The sequence below is a fragment of the Echeneis naucrates genome, chromosome 3 (genome assembly GCF_900963305.1).
Source record: "Echeneis naucrates chromosome 3, fEcheNa1.1, whole genome shotgun sequence".
In the NCBI taxonomy this organism is placed as follows: domain Eukaryota; kingdom Metazoa; phylum Chordata; class Actinopteri; order Carangiformes; family Echeneidae; genus Echeneis; species Echeneis naucrates.
In genome coordinates, this window is record NC_042513.1 from 3586774 (window position 1) to 3610395 (window position 23622).

A 23622-nucleotide genomic window follows, 5' to 3' on the forward strand; every position below is an offset into this window, starting at 1 on the left:
GGAGGGGGCCCAGCCCGGCAAGAGGAACTCTGTGGCTCATTCTCCACACCCAGGATTTCAATGCTACTACCTCCCTGGCCAGGAAGCAGAACCAGTGGCTCAGACAGGAGACAGGGAGGTCTGTGTTTATGTGGAGCAGGTTGTCCTCTGCTGGCTCCTGGTCTTCGCAGGTCCTGGCTGTGAGTGCAGCTTGCTGCTGTAAAGCCCTGCTTCCTCTCTGGAATCTCAGTGTTGACAGAGAGCATCTGGGCCATGGGAGAGCTTCCAGGCTGCTGGGTGCTCACATATACACACACACACACACACAAAGGGAGGGAATGGAAGGATGGAGGGGTGAGGGGAGTGAGTCTGAGAGAGTTAGAGTGCAAGTTCCAGTGAATACACTGTTTACCATCTCTGTATATCCTTTCTAACTTTGCCGTGCTGTCTCCTGGTCTTTTCCACTCTTCTTTTCACCGTGAGCACCTAAAGGTGGTATGTTTTATGAATGGATGTTTTGATGGATGCTTCTTTTATCTTCATCTACTATGATTCGACAAAGAAAAGAATGTTGTCAAGGAGGTGTTCATCTTTCCTCTTCTCCTTTTGTTTTCTTAGGCCTTTTTGCTCTGGTGAAAATCCCCCTTTTTGTGGGCTGTGAAGATCCCTTTACCGCATGTTGGAGTTGTGGGTCACCTGTCAGGACATGTCCCATATACCTGAGTCACAGAAAGTTAACCCTCAAAGTGCTGTCGAGGCAGAGCCTGCAAAATTATGCACAGCTGGGGTTTAGCTATGAAATGCAGCAGGAAAACGGTTGGCCCAAATGGTGCAAAATGTGCCGCACATACCCATCAGTTCAAATCCGCAGGCTTAATCACCATTTCACAGCTGAAATGTGATTTTATTTCATATATATTAAACTGAAATGAGATGTCAGCTTTGCACAAAGTAAGCCATACAAGAGCAGCACAGCGAGATGTCCCACTGTTAAGGAACAGCTGTGCAAACAAAGAGAGGGGAAAAAAGAACAAGAAAAACACATTATTTCAACATTTAACAACAGTTGCTCTGTAATCTGGTATTACTTCCACAAGCAAAGGAGGGGCCTGTGTCAGGCCAAAGTGAATTTGGATACTGTTGTGGCAGGAGGAAGCCAAGTGCTTTCAAGAGGTTAGCCCAAGATGTGAACGTCCACAGACTCACCTTAATCCAGGAGGCTTGTACTTAATCGCTTTTGATGTGCATGTGAACATGACCTCCTTCAACATTCCAGCCCTGACCATGCCAAGTGCAGAAGACCAGGGCAAAGCTGAGTAGAGGGGCAAGGGTGAGGGGCGTCTGGTGGTGGGGATAGCTTCAGCTTGTACTAATTGGCTGCCAGGCTTGTCTATACAGCCTGGGGCAAAAGGAATACCCTTCCGTCAACCCCCAAATGTCTTCCTACTGTCCTCCCCCAATGCCTTTCCTTTTCTTTTTTTTTTGCAAGCCCCTTTGTGTCCATGTGCGTTCTTGTATGTGCACATGCGTGTACGTGCTACACTGTGTAAGCTGGCACATTATAAAGGGGAATTCCAGTGAAAGAGAGAAGTTGAACAGAGAAGGGTCTGTCCCACGGGTTTGCAGTGGGTGGCATCCTAGCATTCTTCTTTGTGTGTGATTCCTACCCACAGTGACCCTGTGTACGTCTCTGGTGTGGTCAGTGTTTTATTACTGGCTGGTGGCACATAGGAGTCTTATATGGAGCATGAGAACTCCCATCTGCCTTGGGTTCACTGAACTTATTGTGGAGGTTTGAGAAGACTTGGAACTGTTGTCAACCCAGGCTTCTGGAGACTATGCTGGAGAGATTTGGCTGAGGCGGGCAAGGGCTTTGCAGACAGGCAGTCATCCAGAGTGACAGAGCACAAAGATGGAAAGGGATAGACGAGGGTAATAGGAGCAACAGGGGATTAACAAAGCCATGACTTGGCATCTGCAAGTGTAGTTCACACACAGATACACATATGCACACACTTTGCTGTAGTGAAGAGTCTGGCGCACAGTTACATCTTGCCAAAGCATTGGAGAGAAGTGTTGGCTTTGTATATGCCTCTTCCGGTTCTGTTCCTGTGTGTGTGTGTGTGTGTGTGTAAATGTGAAATGTGCGTATGTGTGTGCCGTGCTGTAGAGTGGTTCAGGTGCGGTTAATGTTGGCACCAGATCTTCAGCCCCGGGGCAATAAACAACAGAGCAGGCAGGAGGCCAGATGCAACTCCACAAACTTTTAACCTCTCCCTCAGTTAATCCCTCGCCACACTAGTAACTCTTTCTTTTTTTAACTGATTCTTTCACCTCTCACTCTCTCTGTGTTCTTTATTTCTCCTCCCACTGCCTTCTTTCTTTTTCTCTCTCTCCTTTAGTGGCACTCTCCTTTTAAGTGAAGTCTGTGTGCTGACCTCTAAATAAAGGCTGGACCACTACAGCTGTTACCAACTTCAAACAGCCAATGGCTCAGAGTGGAGCCCGTGCGGATGTTAGGGGTAGAAATAATGTGCCTATTGAAACCAACTTAGAGCCCTCTTTGCTCTCAAGGCTCCCTGGGTCTAAGTTGACCACACCTAACCAGGCCCAATACTTACTTGAGCTCAGCCAAGACATTTGCAGTGCAGCCAGGCCTAACCCAGCCCAGTGTGAGATAAAGAACAAGCTAAGACAAAGACGCTGTTCATTTTGAGTCAGCAGTATCTGTATGATTTCCAGTCTTTGATATAATTTCTCCATGGTGGAGGGCAAAAGAAAAGGGTCACCTGCACTTCCTCACATTAGGCGCCAGTTACATCATTTGACTGGACGTCACCTCATGTAACCTCATGCAAAACCTTTGAGGGCCCCAAATTATGCAGCGGTGGTTAGTTCTATGTTCAACACCATGATTTTATGTTTCTTTATCCTGGCACTCACATAATTTAAACAGGCGGCGGGAAAAGCAAGTTCACAAGAGCACAGTTAAGTTTTAAAACAAATGAATGCGCACTGGTCATAGTTGTTATTAGTTAGATGTGTATCTGTGGAAAAAGCTAACCTCTGTATTCATGGAACAAGTTATGCTGAAAAAACCCAGGTCTGGTACACAATGATTCATCCACTTCAAGTCTGTATTAATAGAACTGTAAAAATGGAAGCTGTCTTTTATCCAAACACTCACAGTATGTCTTTATGGTACAAAGGCTGAGCCAGAACCAAATTGGAAAGAATTAGGATTAGTCACCCTGCTCCTGTGTTTGTTGTCTCTGGTTATAAAGGGAAGGGTGTCATGATTTATTATCTGTACAGATGGCTCTCATACTTTGACCCCTCCCCCTAACTGAAGCAACTTTTAAATTTAGATTACTAGCCTTTCTTCAAATGGCTGCCCCATAGGTCTGGCTACCCTTTTACTAGGTTAACCTGTTTTCCAATGGATTCTATTGTCTACCAAAGTCTTTTATTTTCTTGTGGCACAGGCACCACATAAAATAAGGAAGAAAGCATCAGTTCAGGCAGTTCAATAAAATTTGTGTAAAACACAGTTAAGCAATTTGTTTAAAACCTAGTTTGAAGTGTAATTCAATATAAAATGACCATGTAGAACTTTTGTAGTAAGCATTAATCTATGTTCTGCACACCAAATTACTGTCCAGTGCTTGATTTAATTATGCTGTAATGTTTCTCTGTAGTAAACCACACTTATGCCTTTAGACCAAAATTAGATGTTATAAGCTGGTTGTTATGACATTTGTATGTCACCCTTGTTGCATATTACTTAGTACACATCGTTTATAGGCATAATTATCTGCAGGTCCTCCTTTTTGTGTGTGTATCTTTTGTGTGCATTTTTTTGTGCCAATGTCTGTGTTTGTGTTGGCCCTTGCGAAAAATAATTACAAGGTGTATGGGTTGTCATTATGAGCCTGGCTGTCCGGCCTTCCTCCTGACTGCATGGCTGCAATAGGTTAATTACATGCCTCATGTCGATGATGTCACCATGCTGGCAAGTTTTTTCTTGTTTTGTGGATACAAACTTTGTTATGGTGGGCTGCTATGGGTCTTGAGGCTGGCCAAGTTTTGATAATGAATTTTTATATTTGTCCCTTTTTTTATGTACTTCTAATTCAAAAAACTTGACTAAGTATTGGCCTTTACTTCTGGGCTGTCCTAGAAATCATCTACCTCAGAGTAATAGTGATTATGTATTTTTTTTAACAGGCAGGTCAAATAACCACATGCACACTATTAATCTGAGACGTGCACCAAAACATCCAGAGTAAGAAGGTGATATGCAAGATTCTCTAACTAGAACAGACTTGTGTCAAAGGCAAGTAGAGAGAAAATGTGCTCATTTTGTGACTCATAATATTCTCCAGACATCACACAACCCTTTCTGAAGGGTTACCCGAATGAAGAGCAAAACAGAGTGTTAAAAAGTAAGAAGTCGGTTTGAAAATCATTCCGGTAATATTATTAAAGCAGAAGTGTATGTACAATGTATTCCAGGCTGGAGCGGGTGAATGAGCAAGTCTAGGAATGGACATAACATTCCTTCGGGAACACCTGAGAGGTTTGGCGGATGGTGACTGTAAGCTAAGAGAATGCTGAGTGCAAATCTCTGTCGACAAGCTATGCCTCCTGCTCTGCTCCACCTGGGGAATGTGTTACCTAATGGGCCACAAAACTGCCTGGAGACCGCAGCTCTCTTATCGCTGATATTAGATGACCCTGCAAAAAAACAGGAATCCATCATGAGGAATAAGACCCGTGCAGAAAAGTAGGATTGGAGGCTTTTCTCTTTTTCTGTGGACAGAAGGAAAGAATGGTAGGTAATGTTATCTTGTTCACAGTTACAAGAATCCTGCTTGCAGAGGGTATGGGTTTCGAGTTTCTAATATGTATATAAAGTTTCACTGCACAATGGATCTTTTGTCTAGAGCAAACTGAACACTCCCCCTCCTTCTTTTCCTCCCCTCTCTTGTAAAAAAAATGCATTCATGTGCTTGTGGGGTTGTGAGGACTCAGGTTTCTGCTATCTTTGTGTGCCATGTCGTCACTCGCCCCCGCAAGCTGAAATGTGCATCTTGCACAGGCAGGCGCACTGCCAGGGCTGCTTCCAGCCATGGATTAGGGAGAATCCAGGAAACAACGGACTCCTGACAAAACAGCAGCATGACAGGTAACTGAAGTTGCACCGGAGAGAGGAGGCAGACGATAATTACAGAGCTTTTTGTTTTCTGGGCACTCTTAGCTGGCTACTTAAGTGCCTGATCTGAAATCCGTGCCTTGTAATTACAGTAGTGGGCTCCATTAGGGCAGAGGTCTTGGTGGGGATTATTCTCTTTCTCTTCTTTCCTCTGTACATGTGTGTGTGTGTGTGTCTCCATACCTCTTCCAGCGTCATGAAGAAACCACAACAGTCATGGTAGGAGGAGGAGCAGGAATTAGCCTTCCTCTTGTCTGACTATCCTATGTTCACAATCACATTCACACTTACTGCCAGGTCTCAGAGCCACTGAAATCATTCCATGACCCGTACTTAGTGTGTCTGCCTTCCCTTCTCCCTCCTCCTCCTCCCTTTCTTCAGCTCCATAATACCTTTGCTCCTGGTGCTGACGCTGAGAGATTTGTGTTGATTATGATAGGGTTGTCACAGTGATGAGTGTGCAGCGTGGCGTGTGTCATGTCGAGTTGACAGGGACTCTTTGCACGCCTTCTGTAGAGAGAGCTTGTGGTGTGGCTGGCCTCCACCCGAACTGTGTGACCAGGTTGATGGAAGAATGCCAAGAGATTTGCTGGTGGAGTTCAGAGGATAAACCTTGGTGATACCTTGGCACACAAATGTATTATCCTGCTGCTAGTCAGAGAAACGCAGCACCCAACTGCAGGAGTACCGCTGGAGCTGTTGTGTGACCAGGATATGGACCTTAAAGTGGGTCAGTATAGAGCTTACAACCTCTAGGCACAGAAACACAGATCTAGCAGCGAACATTAGATAGATCCTGCCTCTTTAAGCTGCTAGTCCTCCTAATAGATTCTTAAGCGCTGGCTTTAGTGCATGTTAAACCAGGATTACCCAATCAATTATGGCCAGTACAAACAAGGATTACTTAAAACATTACATTTTTCTTGTCAAAGGCTAAAAGCAGGGTAAATGGAAGAAGCAGTGGTGCTACTGATGATCTGAAGAGCAGTTATGATAGGGTCATGATGACCCCCGACATTGGCAAAACTGGGAGGCCCGTTGAATCACCATCATGTTAACAGGGCTTTGATGAGGGCCTCTTATATTTTTTTGCATGGATTTCTTCTTTTGACGCTTTCAAAAAACAAAACAAGACAAAAACAACGAAAGACAAAGTCTGATGCCTTAGTTTGCCATGTGACGCAGCCATGTAGGCTGTGCAAAGAGTATGTTTTCCTTTGGATATGGAGATCTGTGAAAGTGAATCAACCCACAAAACTCACATTCTTGCCCTTTTTCTGAACTCAGCTTTTGTTTACATTCTAATCACAATCAACAGCTGTAACCTCCTTCACAATACCTAACAAGTAAGGACATATATACTTGCCAAACCAGATCCCTGCACTCATGCGTGTGTGTTTACAGGTTTGTTCTCTCGCACAATAACTGCCGCACAACCCTCAGATACTGAAAATACATTAGCTCAGTCGCCAGTGTGGACCAGTGAACCCCAGCCATTGTCTGGGATACTTCAGGCAGCAGTAAGTAAGTGTTATTAGAAAGGATATGGAATGGCTTTGGATCAGCTTATGTGTCATCTTAACTTCTGCACATGTGTCAGTCCGTCTTTAGAGAGCAACCAAGGATGTGTAGAGTTCTGCAGGACATTTCCCAGTCAGATCTCTCTCTCTCTCTCTCTCTCTCTCTCTCTCTTCCTGCCACACACATACACACCCTCCCTCTCTCATTCAGTTTTCTTCATGTTGTCAGTCAGTGCTGAGTGACTGGTGACTAACAGCCCTCTCCTGTGTAAAAGGTCAGCAGGCTCCTCGGAAAGAAAGAGTCAGCTGTCCTTTTGTAGAGCAACTGCTCCCAGAGCATTCAGTTTGTCTGTCAGTCAGCCATTTCTCATCACAATACATTGTTAATGTTGAAGAAGGATTTTAGGACAGTAGGATCTAGATAGTGTTTGTGACAGGAGAAGCTCAAGACTCACAGTAATTTGGGCCTCACTGGAGGAATCTACTCATGGCTATAGCCAGACAGAACGCCAATTTGTGCTTTTCCATAACAGGACATATTGCATTTCTTGCATATATTAAATTAGGTGTGATACTTAGGTCTAATTAATAAAGAGCCCTCTGTTTGACTGGATGGGTGGCAGAAAAACAGTTAGAAACACAGCTTGTTTAATGTCAGTGTGAAGCAAATGATAACTAACTGCTGTGCAGCTAAGTGCAAGAGTTTCGGTCTTATGAAAATAACTCAACAAATTAGTCAATTCAAACACAATTCAAAGGTAAAACAACCTCCGTACCCTTCTGAGAAAAGTGACTGTTTGTCCCCATTTTGAAATGAATCTTACTTAATTAAGAAGCAATGAGAGTGCACAGATAGCATTCCTTAATTAGCTTAAGCTGGCTGATGTAACCAGATCCACTGCACTAATGACAACACAGCCCCTGTGAAAAGCATCATTGTTCTCAAGATAATTGTCCTTTTAGTTAACACGGCCCGGGAAGGGCTCTCCTTGTTAGAGGAGCTGGCTGAGACCAAGGACAGCCGGAGGCAGGGAGGCGACCGGGACTGATACTGGCCCAGTGCCCGTTGTGACAAGCCCACTTGTGCCCTCTGCTGAAATCCCCTTGGTATGCAGTGGAATTATCTGTCCCCAGGGTGTGGCACCGGGGTTTGGTCATTAATTATATACCCTGAATTTTAACGAACGAGGAGCAATCAATAAAATAAAGCAGATGTATGCAAATAGCATGCTGATTATACTGCCTAATGACATGTCATGTTGTTGGCAGCAGCGAGCTCGGGGAATAAAAGTAAGGAAGCAGAAGCAGATACAAAATTAATAAAAATACCAACGTTGTCTCATGTTGAAAATCTGCATGGATTGAAACATAAAATTTGGAAATTCTTTTACTACATTTGCAGCAGATTTTCCCATTTTGAGCCGCGAACCTGCAATCTTTCATTAGCTTGTTGGATTGTATTTCAGATCTTATCATTGCAGTTTTATGTTTCTCTGCCAGACAGGGTGCAGTGACTGTCAGTTGGGAAATGGTGTGAAGCTTAAGGGTTGGGTCAGTGGAATTTGAGCAAGATAGGGTAAACTCTGGTGAAGTCTGAGGTGTAGGGGTGTTAGTGGCACTGCTGTTTGAAGACTGATAAGGCCTATAAGGGAAGAGAGGAGAGGCTAGTTCACCTGCATGGAACTCTGCCCCTGCACTGAGATCTCCATTGTATCCAGCCAGCTGGAGCTGTTGGAAATGCTATACCTGCCTTTAAGCAGTGAGGGAGGGCAGCCAAGTATTAAATGCTGCCTCATCCTGGCAGCCGTCAAGGATGCTGTCTTCCTCCATTCATGGCGAGCATGAGAGCGCAACAAGGGAAGAACACAGAGAGGAGGGGAAAGAAACAGTGCTGGCAATGTGTGTCACAAAACCCCTGAAAGGAATCAGGAAGAAAAGGAAAATGCACATTTACACTTACTCAAAAGACAGCTTATGTTGATCAGTCATGTCAGTTTCTTGGCTTGTCTGTGTTTAGACTTTAATAAAATGGTTATTAATTGAGTATTAAAAAGTTGCTATGCTGAAAGTCCTACTTGGCTGATGACATGTGCACTTAGTATCTATCATTGTCGGCAGGTACTGAGCTTGACCAGAATTGAGGTTTGATTATGCTCATCCATAGTCTTCCAGTTTTTCCTCAGTACAGTGAAATCTCAGATTGGGTGTCTCCGGAGGCCAGGACAGTCCAAGGAGAAACCAGGGAACAGGTGCTGACCCTGTGCTTCCTGGGAGTATATTATTGACCAGGATCCAGTGGCCAGATTGATTACTTTATTGTATTGCCATGAACCTCAGTGGCCAGAGACCTCTGGTTGACCCTGGTTGGACAGAGCATCGCAGTGACCCTCACCTTAGCTAAAGAGTTATGTGGCTTTGACCTGCTCCTTAATGGAGAGGTCTTGACCTGCTCAGCCCCCAGCTTCAGTACAGAGTCAAAGTGGGCCTGGGCCTCTCCTTCTCTACTGTCAGCCTCGGTAATTTAGAGGCTGGGTTTAGGCCAGGGTCTTGTCGGGGCCACCTTGTTTTTGGGCTGACTGTGTCCTGACTTTAGACCTTGCTCTGATCCACCGGTGTTCATGGTGTCAGCAAAATGGGAAAATGTTAATTAATCTTCACCAAATTACACAAAAATGGTAAAAAAAAAAATCAATACATCCATATCAGATGTCCTCACATCCAGCTAATGGCTCAGTTAAATGGCTTATGGTGAGAGGGATTGATAGTTTTAATTGAGCATTACAATACAAAAAAAATCATAAAAAAAAAAAAAGTATTAATAATCATTTAAAAGTGAAAAGAAAAACTGATTCCTGCTGAGTTTTCTGCAAGTAGGCCTTTGATATAGCAATGACATATCAAGTGCCTTTTGTGGTGCAGCAGTTTTCTGGCCTGAATCCACAGTAACCTTGTGTCCTGTATAAACAGGGAGAGGCAATTCAAGGGAAACAGCCTTTACTCTGGTAGAGACTGTTTCCTGTACCATCACTTCCTACTTCCTTTAGCTGACAGACAGAATATCTGTCAGGCAGGTTTTTCCTGCGCTCTACATACTTTTTTAGTTGGCAGCTGCAACTTCTCAGAAAAAAACAACCATGCTTTAAACAGGCTGGGTAAACATTTGGTTTTGTTAGGTTTCTTTCTCCTACCCTCACACTGTCTCTTCTATTTCATTGCCTTTGCTTCATTTATTAATTTCTTCTGCGGAGGTTATAAGATGTCCTTCAAAAGAGGCACTGTGAGAAAAGAAAGCTTAAATGTTTGATTATCCCAGTCTTCTTTCTAGCAATGTATGATGTACCGCACGTGAGCCATTCTACCTACAGTATGAGCCGCAAAAACATCCTCCCTCTTTACAATGCAGATTTATTTCTCATCGCCATCTTTAGCACTTTTTTCTCCCCAATAAATGGGAGGCATGGCTGTTGAGTGGAGAGGAATTGATTTACTTTCTGTTTGAAGTTGATACTGTAGTCCTGTTCAAAGCAGAATGTGAAGGCCACTTATCTCTAGAGGAGTATCTCCTCACACAGCGCAGTGGTTAGGAAGCCCTCGTATTACTTTTTGCAAAGGAAACAACTATGCAAGTGAACAGTCAACTCCGGGCATAGTCAGCCTTTCCTTTGATAGTTCACATTTGGTGCCGCTTTGTATCATTCATCATACCTTTTCAAAATAGCATGGTGCAAAGTGTGGTCTTGTAATACAGTAAGGCTTCTTTTATTGCGTGAGAGTTTCCAAGATGATACATGTTAGAAAGACCTGCTTGTGGACTAGTGTGTGACTCACAAGGATGCTCGGGGTCTGGCAGCTGGAGACAAGGGGCAGGCCGTGTGTTTTATGGATCCTTCCTGCATACCTGCCCAAAGAGGGGAATGCATGACCACACCCAGACAACTGCAGGCGTCATGGCTAATTACCGATAATCATATGGTGACGGGCAGGACAAACAGATGTTCTTGGACCCCCCCCTCCGCACTATCACCTCAACACACACAGTCCACCGCTTTATGTTGTGCGAAAACACTTCTTATCCAAGTGATTTAAACAAGAATGCTGTCAACATCGAGGAGCTTTCGAGACCCTGACACAGCGTTTCTAAGCCTTCGGCAAAAAGCGTGGTCTATCACCCACCCTCCTCTTACTATGTCCTAATTAACACTCAGCCCCATTACATTGATTAGGAGAGGTGTAGGATAGGTTAGGTGGGCCATGAACGCATTGATCATATTGACCCACCATGTGAACCATGAGAATATGTTGAGCTGCAGATTTCTCACTCCCAACATATATATATATATATATGTTGAGAAAAAAAAAGAATACATATATATGTATATGTATTCTTTTTTTGCACGTGTGGCTCTGCTGTTTTGTGACTGCTTTCAGTACATGGGCTTTCATGTGGTTTAAAGGATCTAAAAGACACACGCCTCACTTAAGCTATATTCTTTGGGGGCATTCGCTATAGAAGTATTGTTCCCCCCCACATGCACCTAATCCTCCCTAGCCTTTTGCACACACGCACACACACACACACACAAATGCACACTACCTTATAGCCAGTCAAAGGGCAAACCGCTGCCCCACCTCCTGAAGGTGCACCTGGCATCTGCGAGTCCACTCAAATTACATCTCCCCAATTACAGGTTATGAACCAATTAGTCACCCTCTCATTTTGGACTGCCCCTACCACTCTCCCTCCTCGCAGCTCAAATATGGGGCATCTGTTAGAGATGGGCAAGGGGGTCTACTCAATGACAACGTGCAGGAGCTTACTGGTGATATTGTATCATGTTTTTCTTTCTTTTTTCTTTTTTTTTTTACGTTAGAGATAATGGTTGACATGTAAATACCTCACTCAGAACAGCTGTCTGGAGGCAGTTGCCTTCGCAAACTCAAGCACGCACATACATTTTAGGGAACACGTACTGGGGATCATTTAAGCTGTCAACCTGTAATTTGTAGTGGCACTCAACTTGAACTTTCAGGGTGAGCCAGTTGCCTCTGCTCTAATTCTCACCTCCTTGCTAACATGTTTTCTCTGTGTGTATGTACAAGGACATGAGCACAAACGTGGATAAGCTCATGGACACACGAATGAGTGGGTTTATTTATTTATTTTATTGTTGCCGTGTGTTTTTCATGCGTTTCTCTCTGTGGTCAATTTCTGTGTGTGTTTTGGAGCGCATATGTCTGTCCTCCTAACATTATGGCTTAATTCCTGGTACTAGTTGGCATGTGTAAAGACTTGATGCCCAGTGTTCTGGCACCGCAGCCTAAATGGAAACTCTGCTTCAAAGCAAAAATTCATTCACAATATGGCACTGTACCTGGCTGCTATTTAGTCTCACATGGGTATATATGACTTTACACATGGGTGTGTGTATGTTCACACATATGGCATGATGCAGAGTTAGCAACTCTGTGGTGTGTGCAACATATTTCCCTCAATGAATGGAGAAATTATTTCCCAGCTATTGGTTTTCTTTAGTAATCCAAACTTTACAGACAGCTAGATCTTGTTTATCTTGTTTGCTGACCTGCTCTTTCAATTTCAAAACAGCATTTATTAAATGTGTATTAAATTTGCATTTCTCATGGACCACCAGGCAGTGCTGAATCCACAGCCAGTAAGTGAGGTTTATCTATCTGTGACAAAAATAATTTCAGGGATTTTATTTTTTTGCTAACAACAGTGATACTACTACTACTAATAATAGTTATAATAATAATGATAATAAACTTGGCGCATTTCATGGAAAAGATGATCATTTCAATATTTCAACACATTATGTGACCCAAGTGATTCGCATGAAAAGATATAAAATGACCATAAACCCATGATAAAAAAAAAACATCAATCAATGTTACTGCCGTAATATACGAATATTATACAAATATATTCTACCATCGTTGTATATGGCCTCCTGTTTTCTACTTGTGGTCCCTCCTGTTATCTACCCAGATATTCTGTTAGTGTGCTCTCACATACAAGTGCCTGCATATGAATTTATGTACATTAGTAAACAGGGCAAAGGTAAACAGCAAATGTAAATAGTGTTATCCAGTTACAAATTGCCATCCAGCAGGTGATATTTCCAGAGTGTCATCTTCTTGGCTACATTTAGAATTAGGTCTTATGTTACTTTATTCACATGTGCCAAATATAACCCTAATTCCATGACCTGATTGTTTTCATTCTGTACAGGACACATAACAGTTTTTATGCCCTTGAAGCATGTTCCCTTTGACAGATTGGATCAATAAATGATATGTGTCATCAAGGCAATGCCGGGGTGCTCTTCACATACTTGCTTTTTCCCTGTGAGAGGCCTTTGTCATTGGCTTGAGCCTCTGCTCTCAAAGCTAATTACCAAGCAATTTAAATTACAGTAGGGTTGAGTTGAACCTGACTACTTGCACTGCCTGTTCTTCTCTGCTCTGCACTTTCTATCTATATATATGTTCAAGTATAAAACTGTGGAGTGGTGGAAAAATGTTGCTTTGGCTAGTTCAGTATGTTTACTCATGCATGCATCAAAGTCAAATGCAAACTTATACATGCTCATCCACTAAAGATGTGTGTCCTCTGAGGAATGTTTGGGTTCTCTTGCAGTGTTTGACCTTTAGACCTTGGGCTCACATGACTGAAATACCGCTCCGCTCACATACTCACATTCACACACACACACACACGCACACACATATATTACATGTAGTATGCCAACACAACACTTACCCAGTTACTTTTATCTCCTCATTCAAAAATAGAAACTAGACCACTTCAATTTCAGTAATACCCACAAGCCCCTACACCTAATAGATAAGAAAGGTCAAAGATAAATGGCAACGAGCAACACCCATTTGAATCTCTATTGTTTTTGGCTGTTGATCCCTGTAAGTAAATCCTAATGTGAATCCTTGTAAGCATGGGTGCTCCAGTGTTCCCGACCTAGCCCTACTTGTCCTGTGGTGTGCTGTGCTGTGCTCTGCTCAGCATGCTACTCAGCTGGGGCCCAGATGTGGCAGCCATGTCATGCAGAGCTTGGAAGCAGAAGATATGAGGCCAGTGGTAGGCCTGCTCCTTGGTCTTGGGTCTGTTCCACAGCAGTTCAACTCGATGCTGTGGTCTATGCGATCTGAACTTTGACAGCTCATGTCATTCTTAATGCCTCACTTCCCAAATACAGCTCAGTGGAGCTGATTTATATCTACCAGGTGCTACAGTGTGCAAGCAGCTCGGGGATGAGAGGAGGCATGTGGCCATTTCATTAGGGCAGATGAACAAGGGCTGCAGTGTGTGTGTATGAAAATGAGGGGCAGGAGGCTGGTTTTTCTCAAATATAGCTCAGCAGCGCCATAGCTGTCACAACACTCAAACCATGCCAGGAGAAGGAGAGGAAGAGGAGGAACTTATTAACACACTCCATATGTCTTAAAATATCACAACACTTTGTGTTTCTTCTCACCACTAATTCTGCTGTTTTGCCGCAATCCATCCAGATAGCAGTTTTGAATGCTTCTCCAGCCCACGTCCGTCTGCCTCCTGAGATCAAAGTGTCCAGACACTTGTAGACACTGCTGTGCAAACTGGGCTGCCAACAGCTTTTATGCCCACATATTTGATGTATATATTGATCCCTTGACTCTGTCCCTTGTTTTCTTTCCACAGTACTTCTTGCAAAGGGCATTATTTTGCCGCACACACTCCCAACTAACCATTCAGGCACAGATATTAACCGTGTTATTGTTTGTGGTTACCTTTTTGACTTTTGGTTCTGTTTTTCTTTTGTTGTTTGATTTTGATCTGTCTGTGGCTCAAAATGCAACTTTTTATTTTGCACATGCAAGCAGCCATGATTACCAGTGCAGGAGGAACTGCCGTCTTTTTAGTCACCATTTGCCTCTTTATTTCCTGCCAAAATGTAGCATTTATTTTTTTTTTTTCTTTACACAAGGGTCTCTGAACACTGTGGTCGGCTCTGTCATTGCTCGGCGTAGCTACGGAAATGCTGTTTGATGTGCTTTGCACACTTCAGAGTCAAGTGTTGAGGTGTCTTTCAGCATTGCCCTCCAGGCCACCTTGTTACACACTTAACAAGTTGTTTTCTTTTTGTTTTTCTTCTCCTTTCCTCTGTTGACAGTTTCTCATCACTGCTCTGCTCAGAAGGAATGCACATCACCCTCCATGGTTTGCCTTGGAATCCGTCCTTTTAAACTGTGGGAGAATTGCTGCTCTCCTTTTAAGATGACAGTTGCATTGAAATTTGATGTTTTGTATATAAAGATTAGACTTCCCATCGGCATGAAAAGTAGTGCTCTGTGGGTTTTTCATCCTGAAGACACATTAATATTTCTCTTCTTTGTCACAATGAAATACTCTAAAATACATTTTTGGGGAATGTATTTTCCCAATCGTTGCGAAGGAGAGAAATTTGAAAGTGGTAAGTCTATTGCCACATGTCACATTTTGCCTTGTTTATTTTCAGAGAATGATGGTTGTTAGCAAACAGCATATTGCGGAAGTTGCACATGGTGTAACTAAAGTGCAGATGTATGCTAGTGAGGGGCAAAAATAGCCCTGTATGAAAAATCTGTCCTGCCCATTAAGTTTGAAATCCTTTTAATATTCATAGCAGGGTTGCTATCATTCCCCTTTGTCATTCTGAAGCACAAGACTCTCTTTGTCTTTTTGCTCTGTTCTTCACATCCAGCATCTCAACATTTCTTGTTCACTTTCTCCTCTAAAACACAGGGCACATTATACTTTTAACTTTATTAACTCTCATAATTTTGCGGGGGAAGGGGGCAATAGAAAACACTTTTCCCCTGAGGTTTATTGTTTAAAACGGGTGCAGTTCTTTCCCCGGATAAGAGCTTCAGCTAAGCAGTGAGGAATTTGCGCCAGGCTCCATAAAAAAAGTATTTGTGCACCACAAAGATTTTTGCTTTTCCTTTTCTCAATTTTTGTCATTAATGACTTTAGCACATGTGAAATGGGGAGCGAAGGGTTCGGCTGTGCACAGTCTTCAAAGAAATCCTCTAATTTATCCAGGATATCCTACTCTAGAATCAGAGGCCAGGTCACCGTTGGCTTTCGTGCCTTTTTTTTTCTGCATAGAAATGATTTACAGTGAATGCTTTCACTGGGACACCACCTAATCCCTGTTATATGTGCATGGCGTGTGTTTGTGTGTACTCATGTATATCTGAATATGTGTTCCCACACGTGATAGGGTACACACATACATGACTGTATGTGTATGGATCTGTACCATTTTTCAGGAAGTGTGTAAAAGAGATAGTTTCCATTTTCCTCACATAATATTGCATGACTTTCCACATCTCTGCCCTCACCCTGGACAGCTTTCATCCACAGTACTCCAGTTTCCTGGTCATTTGGCCTTCACATGCCTTCTAAAAGGGATCTTATCACCCTACTCAGGTTTAGACACTTAACTGACACTGGGCCCAACCAGGCTTCTGGCACAGCCTCACTATTTCGCTGCTGAATGTCTGTGTGACTTCAGTCATTCCTCCATGCCTGTATCTCAACCGGTTTCCCACCTCAGCCACTCAAGTGTTGGTGATGATACTCTATTTTCATAGAAAATGCATTGCTCCATATGCATATCGCTGAGTCCACTGCACTCCATATTTGTTTAATTTCAGGTGCCAGTGAACCTTGTGTTTTCCAGGTGCAGGACTGGGTCATTAGCATTAGTTTTCCAGATTGCACAGGGAGACCAGGGATTATAGACATGTTATCCGTTGTGCCATAGCCGTCTGTGAAGCCTGGGTTTACTGCTCCACTCCCTGTCCCCTTTCGCTGTCATGCCTGCTGGAGTGCTGGAGATCTCTTACGCCACATCTCAGGGTTAGGTGTTTTTTTTTTTTTTCCTGGGAGGGCAGAGGGGGGGGTGCTGGTTGGTTGCTGGATCTCCCTTCTCTTTTCTCCTGTTCACCCCAGTCCTTCCAGTCCCTTGGGTTTTGGACGGCATGCTGAGTGGGTTGTAGGATAGGTGTAAATGTGCGTTTGTATGCAGTTTGGCGGTGGTGGTGGGGGGGGTCAAATTTAGGCAGCGCCTTTGGGATGGACAGCTGCTAGTCTCTCCAAAACATTTACATAAAACCCACAATTGTGATAGTAAACCATTTTATCATTGGGCTCTCAATCAATAATGCGGCTTCTTAAGGTTTAATATTTCAATGGTATTGATCATTTTAACAACTGTGTTTGTGGTTGGCTTACCTTAACTGCAGTCCTGTGGGAAGGTGTGTGTGTGTATGCATGTGTGTATTTATTGTATGTGTGTCTGGCACCACGAGATCTTGTCTTGTCTGATAATAGTTTTCTAGATTGACACAAATGAGTTTCCCACCATTAAAAAGTAATGTGATTCTATATTCTACATTTTGCTCAGCATTGCAAATCTTCTGAATATTGTGTCCTTTTTCTTACTTTAATATCAACAATTTTTCCCATATAAGGCACTGGTTCTCTCAATCCTCATCTACCACCCTCATCCTGTTACCATAGAATAAATGAAATTGAGTGAGTGCAAACTGAATCTCTGAAAGTCCTTTAGTTGGCAGATTTCACTTCCATCCTCTTCTGAGAGAGAATGTCTGCTTCCCGCAGATATAAATAAGGGCAGATTTGATAATTAGTAGAAATGGAGGTCCTGGGGCTCAAAGACTTTGATCAGCATGTTTCCCCCTTTGTCCCTGACCTTTCATTGGACACTTGTATTTAGCTCTCCCAATTTCTCTCCAGCTCCACATCACAATCTCACTTTCCCAAGCCCTCCGTCTTCTTTTTCCTGCTAATCTGCAAACACAACAGAAACGCAGTCGTCGGGCTACACATACCACATCTCTACAAATATCTTTCTGGGATTTCTAAATGTTTTTCATTTAGAATTCTTCCCAAGGATTAAGATTAGTGTGTTGTTTTCTGATTGATTAGTGCCAGACAGACCAGTGCACAAAGTATCAAGTGTCCTCTCAAACTTTTTGCATTCCACACTATGGGAAAGTCAGTACTTCATGCGAAAGGATTTGAGTTTCCATGACAGACTGTTGCAAATCATTCAGTAGCCATTTCTGTTCATCTAAAAATGAGCAGAAATGGGGGATGTGTGTCTAACTAATCTGATAAGTATTTGAAAGACACAGCACTCTGTCCTTCTTTCTATCTATCTTTCTCTGCTTCTCTGTCTTTCTCTCTCTTTCTCTGTCTCCCTCCCTCCCTCTCTAGCAATTTCACCGACACCCTGCTGAGCCTACACCAAGTGTTTGAGTGTGCTCCGTGCACTGCGTTGCCTGGGGGCGAACCATAGCTTGTGCCCAATAGCCCTGCTCTGATTATACATCAATACCTTAATTCCAAGGATAATTTATGCTCTTATAAATTACAAAGCTTACTAAACAAACCACATGAGATATAAATGGAAAATAATACAGTGCAGTCTTTTAGTATGCTTGGTAAATGAAGAAAGAAAGCTCGTGGCTGCTGATATAAGTTGCTTTTGAAGCCAAATTTTGTGATTGAAATAGTATCACACTTTTCGAAAGTTTCACTTTGACTTTTTGGCAAATATTTTTTTATTGACAGTAAGCGGCAGCGAAACAGTCTAACTCTATACATATTTAAATTGGATGTATTTTGTTTTCAATCACTGAATCACTTCCCCTCTACTGAAGTTTAAATCTGATGATATGATCCTTCTTACATTTGTACGCCTACTGTACATCCCCTACCCCCAACCCATGCTAGTTGCTAATTGGCGGGAGACTGGGAGCTTCCTGCTGTGTGTTCACTGCTTCCCTTTGCTTTGCCACCCCACCAGGTCTTTCACCAACACTCTGCAGAACCCAGTAATTAACCCACAGCTAATGAACTAATTCTAATTACACCAGCATGCTGCTTCTATCACACCCTCCAAAACTGAGGAAAGACCCTAGTGTCATGTATAAATCCCTTCTGGATGATTTTGGTGGTTTGCTGAGCGACAGATCAATTTATCAGACTGCCTTATATCTAAGTAACATACAATTTTACACGGTAATTTCACTGCTGCTTCTTCTGAAATCACTTTTCTTCCGTTCTGCAACATGGAATGGATTAGCAGAATTTGATGGTGTTGCGTAAAGGGTAAAATCATTTTCAAGGCTCTATTTCAAGTCTATTAACAAAGGAGGCAATTGATACTACAAACAAATCAATTTTGCCTTTTCTGTCCAGTATTGCTAGCGAAAAATGGTTACTAAAATTGAATGCTGTGAAACTAAAACAATCAGCACATCGCCTCACGGGTATTTGAGTTTTCTCATGTTGTAACCAGAAAGGATTATTTCAACTTTAAGTTTTGTATTTGTTCCAACTCTAGTTTGATTCATGCTATACATATTGAAAGTAATATGTGATTGTTCTGAGTCAGGGTGTCGTGTGTCTCTAACATGCTAAAGATTTTCACTGGCTGTAACATGACAAAAGCTCGATGCCTCGGTTCTCCTCTCTGAGAAATACACTGAGACATGCCAGCGACTGGCCCTCTCTGCTCACACACACTCGTGTAAACACACAGCACTGTTTCTCCCTGCCTCAGACTCAACACAGCCATGGCTATTTCTGTTCCACAGACTGATAGCTCCTACTGAAGATCATTGATTTTACGGGAAGCCCTGTTTACAGGCTGAGTGCCATCGACCTGAGGTGACTTTTTGCCTCCTGCATTTGGAGCAATACTGGAGCACCCTTATGTCTGCATTAGCAGAATACTGGGCAGAATATTTACAGCACACAATAAACAACAGTTCTCTACATGGTTAAGTATCTGATTTACAGTGTTAGGGATCAAAGAGAACAAGACCTCCATGTACATAATGCAATTATAATGGTTTGTTGTCTGAAAGAGGGTTGAGCTTTTTTGCTACTCAACTCTGAGTCAGTGTGACCTGTACTGGTAGTCTTGGACACTAAAAGTTGATGCACAATTTTCCCCCTAGAACGCTCAAAATATTGTGTTTGTTGCATAAAACGTCATTTTATAAAATAAGTAAGTAAAATGTAAATTATTTATGATTGCATGGATTTTATTTATGTTTGATTATATACAGTAAGTCATTTTCTGCCACGTGCTAGTCCTAAGCTGGCAAGACCTTAGTTGATTGTTTGATCTTTGTGGCTGAAAGAGACACGTGCAAACAGTTTTAGAAATACTAATACCATCAATGAGGCAGAACAGTGTTAATTCCAGAATTTACGAAGCCTTGTCAGGCATTAAAGTGGACTTGTTACAGAAAGCGGTGCATGTACGCCTTTTATTGGTGATTAATTGGAACAAACCTAGGAGATAAACTTGGGCCTCACTCTGCCTGAGGACTACAATGGTTCTCCCATCAATGAGCATGTCCCTAGTGCAACATCAAAAGCCTTCCCCTGCTTTATCAATAAGAACCTTTCCCACATCTTCCTGTAACTTGCTTAGCTCTCACACCATTGATTTTCCAATAAGCGCCCCTTACCCTGCGGTGGCTGGCCAGGCCCAGCGATGGCTCAGAGACCAGATACAGACAGGCAGCATCACATTGAAACAATTGAAAATCAGATCAGTTTTATTATCAGGGTTCCTTTATTAAGAAAATATGTTTTTGGGATACCCCAGTATCCCCTTCCAGAAGTCCTTCAGTCATTGATGCTTCATCCTAACCCATCCCACAGGACATCCCCCCTCGCTGACTTTCCTGTTTCTTTCTTTCTACTACTTTACTACTTTCTTTCTACCTACTCTTTAATGCACTTTGCTGCTGATGTGCACGTGGGTAGTACTAAAGGGACAGCATCGCACTTTTGGCTTAGCAATATTCACAGTTAGTCCAAAATCTGAGCTAATTCCCTCAGGAAAGCCTGGAGAGTGGGGTGTATTCTGGAGGCAAGGACGGGCGATCAGGCAGGTGATCAGGCATGCTTATATTCAGATGGTTCCTTAGCCTTTAGTTCCTCCCTCAGTTGGACGGTAAATCCCACCCAATTAAAGGACCTATAACTTACAACTTATCTCATTTTCCATCCCTACCAAACAACATCCAGACCCACTCTCTGACAGTGTTCATTCGAACTGAGGCCTTTTTTTTTTTTGTTTTTTTTTGTTATGCTGGTTTGAAAGGGGTGGAGTAGGACCTTTTTCATGTTGGAAGAAAGAGTGAACGGGGACCCTGGCATAAAGCCTTTGAAGGCAGGTGGCAGCAAGAGTGTGAGCTCTACAGTCAGGATCTGTGCATCGGCATGCTCTCCCTTAGATCAGCTCAGGAATCCAGCCTATTCTCCTGTCTGATTATCCCTCATTGTCAACTAAAGCTTGTTTTGGCTGTATACAGCCTGCTCATTGTCAACTCAGTGGGCCCACATTAGAATTGCGATACAACACAAGAGCAGAGACCATGGCAGGAACATTTGCTTTCAACAATCTCCATTAGTGTCAAAAGGAAAAAGAAAATGAACTTTTTTTTTTCCATATTGTAGCATACAACCTGACATAATACCACTCAGCAGTAGTTACTTTTAGTGGGCCGCTCCACCATTTTGATTTGTGGTTATTAACACAGTCAGCACACAGAGACACCATCCTCCTCCACTTCCCCTCTCCGTCGGCTGCGTCTCTTTGTCTGTCTCCCGGACTTGTTTAGTGCCTCCCAGAGATTAAAGCTTTTCCTGCTCTAAACAGGTGTCACTGAGCCAGGCAGACCTTCAAGAGACAAACAGTGTTATATCAGTTGGCCCATCTGCGACTTGCCGACTCCAGACAATCCCATTGCTCATCAGTAACCACTGCAGGTTATTGAATTACACCATCTTGATTTTAAAGGGCAATCCTGTTTTCTGTAAGCAGTGAACACACCAACCTGGCTCTGAGCTCTAGCACTGATCAAGAGTCATTGTGTTATCCTGTCTACTGCTAATTGCTTCAGGTATCTTAAAACAGTAATGGGAATGGATGGGTACATACCCTTGATACAGTACAATGTGGCCTCTCTGTTCAGACTCATCAAGTCAAAGATGAGTGTGGAGAACTTCAGAGGTCATTGTTAGCTGGTGGCTTAACTTCTAGTTGCAGTTGAGATGGGCAAAGTGTTCCCAGACCTGGTCAAGATGAGCAGGGGAATCCTAAGGAGAAGCTTAGGGGAAGTCACATTTTCAGATTCTTTTTTTTTTTTTTTTTCATTTTGTCTAGTTTATTCATGTGCTTTTAGTTTGAAGAATCACTGTCTGTTTGACATGTGGCATAATTTTTTTTTTCTTGCATTACTCTTGCTGCCCTCAGTCCATTTGTGTGAAATGGCTGTTGAGCTCATAGCCTCTTATTAATGGAGCAGATAATAAATACAGACTAGTAGGGCTAGTATCCCCTCACTCAATATGGCAGCCATCTCTAAATCATGTCTGGCTGTATAAAGCAATCTTGTTAATAAGCCAGCCAGCCTAATAACTTTCATTTTGTATGCAAAGCATGACAAGAATCATTGGGGTTAGGTTCTATAGTGTGTAAACAAAACAATGGATGGTTCATACTAAGAGAAAAAGCCTGCCTCCAGGTTTTTATAATACTAATTTATAACATATATCTTTTCCTTTCATTAAGCTAGCAGCTTTACACTTATAGTGCATTTTACCTTTGTTTGCTTCGCCACGATATTAGCTTGTTTTCTGTTATGGATCGTTTTAAAATCAAAATATGCATATAAGTTAAATAGGAGGGCTTTTTTGTCGTTGTTTGGCGTGAAACATATTGGTTAGAGAAGTCACAGGTATGTTGTGTGGGAGATGAGCTTCATCAGACATTCAGGAAGAGGCAGGCAGACATTATCAATCTCTCCTACCCCTCAGTGGTTAATATGTTAGGGTGTGGGGGTAGACTCTATTCTGATCACAGCTGAAATTTGCATCCCTAAGTAAATAAGTAAATAAATCAAGAGCAAGCAGTGAATGTGCTAATCAACCGGGACATGGCAGTGAGCGTGGTGCCTGGAAACTTTGCTCATGTAATATTCAGTGCTAGTGGGTTAAAGGGCAGCCTAAAGTTATTGGTTTCAGCCCGATTGCCCCCTTTAATCAATGTTGGCTGCATCCCTTTAATAAAATTATTAGCTCAGCAGTATCTTGCGCTATCATTTTATCTCTTCTGTGCTCTAAATTGCAGCCTGTGTTGGGCCTCTCAGATGCTCGGGGCATGGCCGGCTCCCAAAAGCTCAACTCCCATTTATTATTTCAGAAGCAGAGGATGGCTGGAGTGTTTGAAACCAGGCTGAGCGTAGAGGTTATTGGATACAAGATCTAAACACAGCTGCAGCGAAGTCCCTACCCAGCTTATGTATTTTGGGCTCATAGAAAAGACAGCTTTTTATTGCTCTTATTAGACTCCATATAAATCTATTCCAATAATGCACATGAATTCTATTCTTCTTACATGTACACAACACGGAGAAGATACTGATAAGAGCTTTTTTTAGATGCAGTTTTTCCTTTTTCTTCCAGTTATGTAAATGTGCAATGTGCTGATGGGTGGCTTCTCAGTGTCTAATTATCTCACAAGGAATCTATTTGATCCATTTAGTTAGCCTGTTTCTACTTTTTTTTTTTTTTTCTGACTGCAAGTTAATTAAAAACGGATGTAGGATTTGCAGAATATAAGATTAGGGGTGTTGTTTGGAAGGTGAAGATAAAAGATGGTACTTTCCTGATATGGCAGGAAGATGAATCATAGACGGCTTATTAGTGCTTGTCTCAGGTATTGTGTTTAAGTACCTAATCTAGTGTAATGAGCACAGTGTCATTTTTCCAATTATATCTCAGACTTTTGCCTC

General features: G+C 42.6%; 1 protein-coding gene across 4 annotated transcripts in view; it reads left to right on the forward strand.

The window, feature by feature from the left end:
- The window catches only part of zfhx3b (zinc finger homeobox 3b), a 136141-nt gene that overhangs the window by 21469 nt on the left and 91050 nt on the right, over positions 1-23622 (forward strand). Inside the window, exon 1 of one of the 4 annotated variants that reach the window (XM_029498477.1) lies at positions 4586-4813. The exons of the other annotated variants lie outside the window; for them this stretch is intronic. The gene's annotated coding sequence lies outside the window, so the exon portion shown is untranslated. Of the gene's footprint in view, positions 1-4585; positions 4814-23622 lie in introns of those variants that run through there. 4 annotated transcript variants of the gene reach the window in all.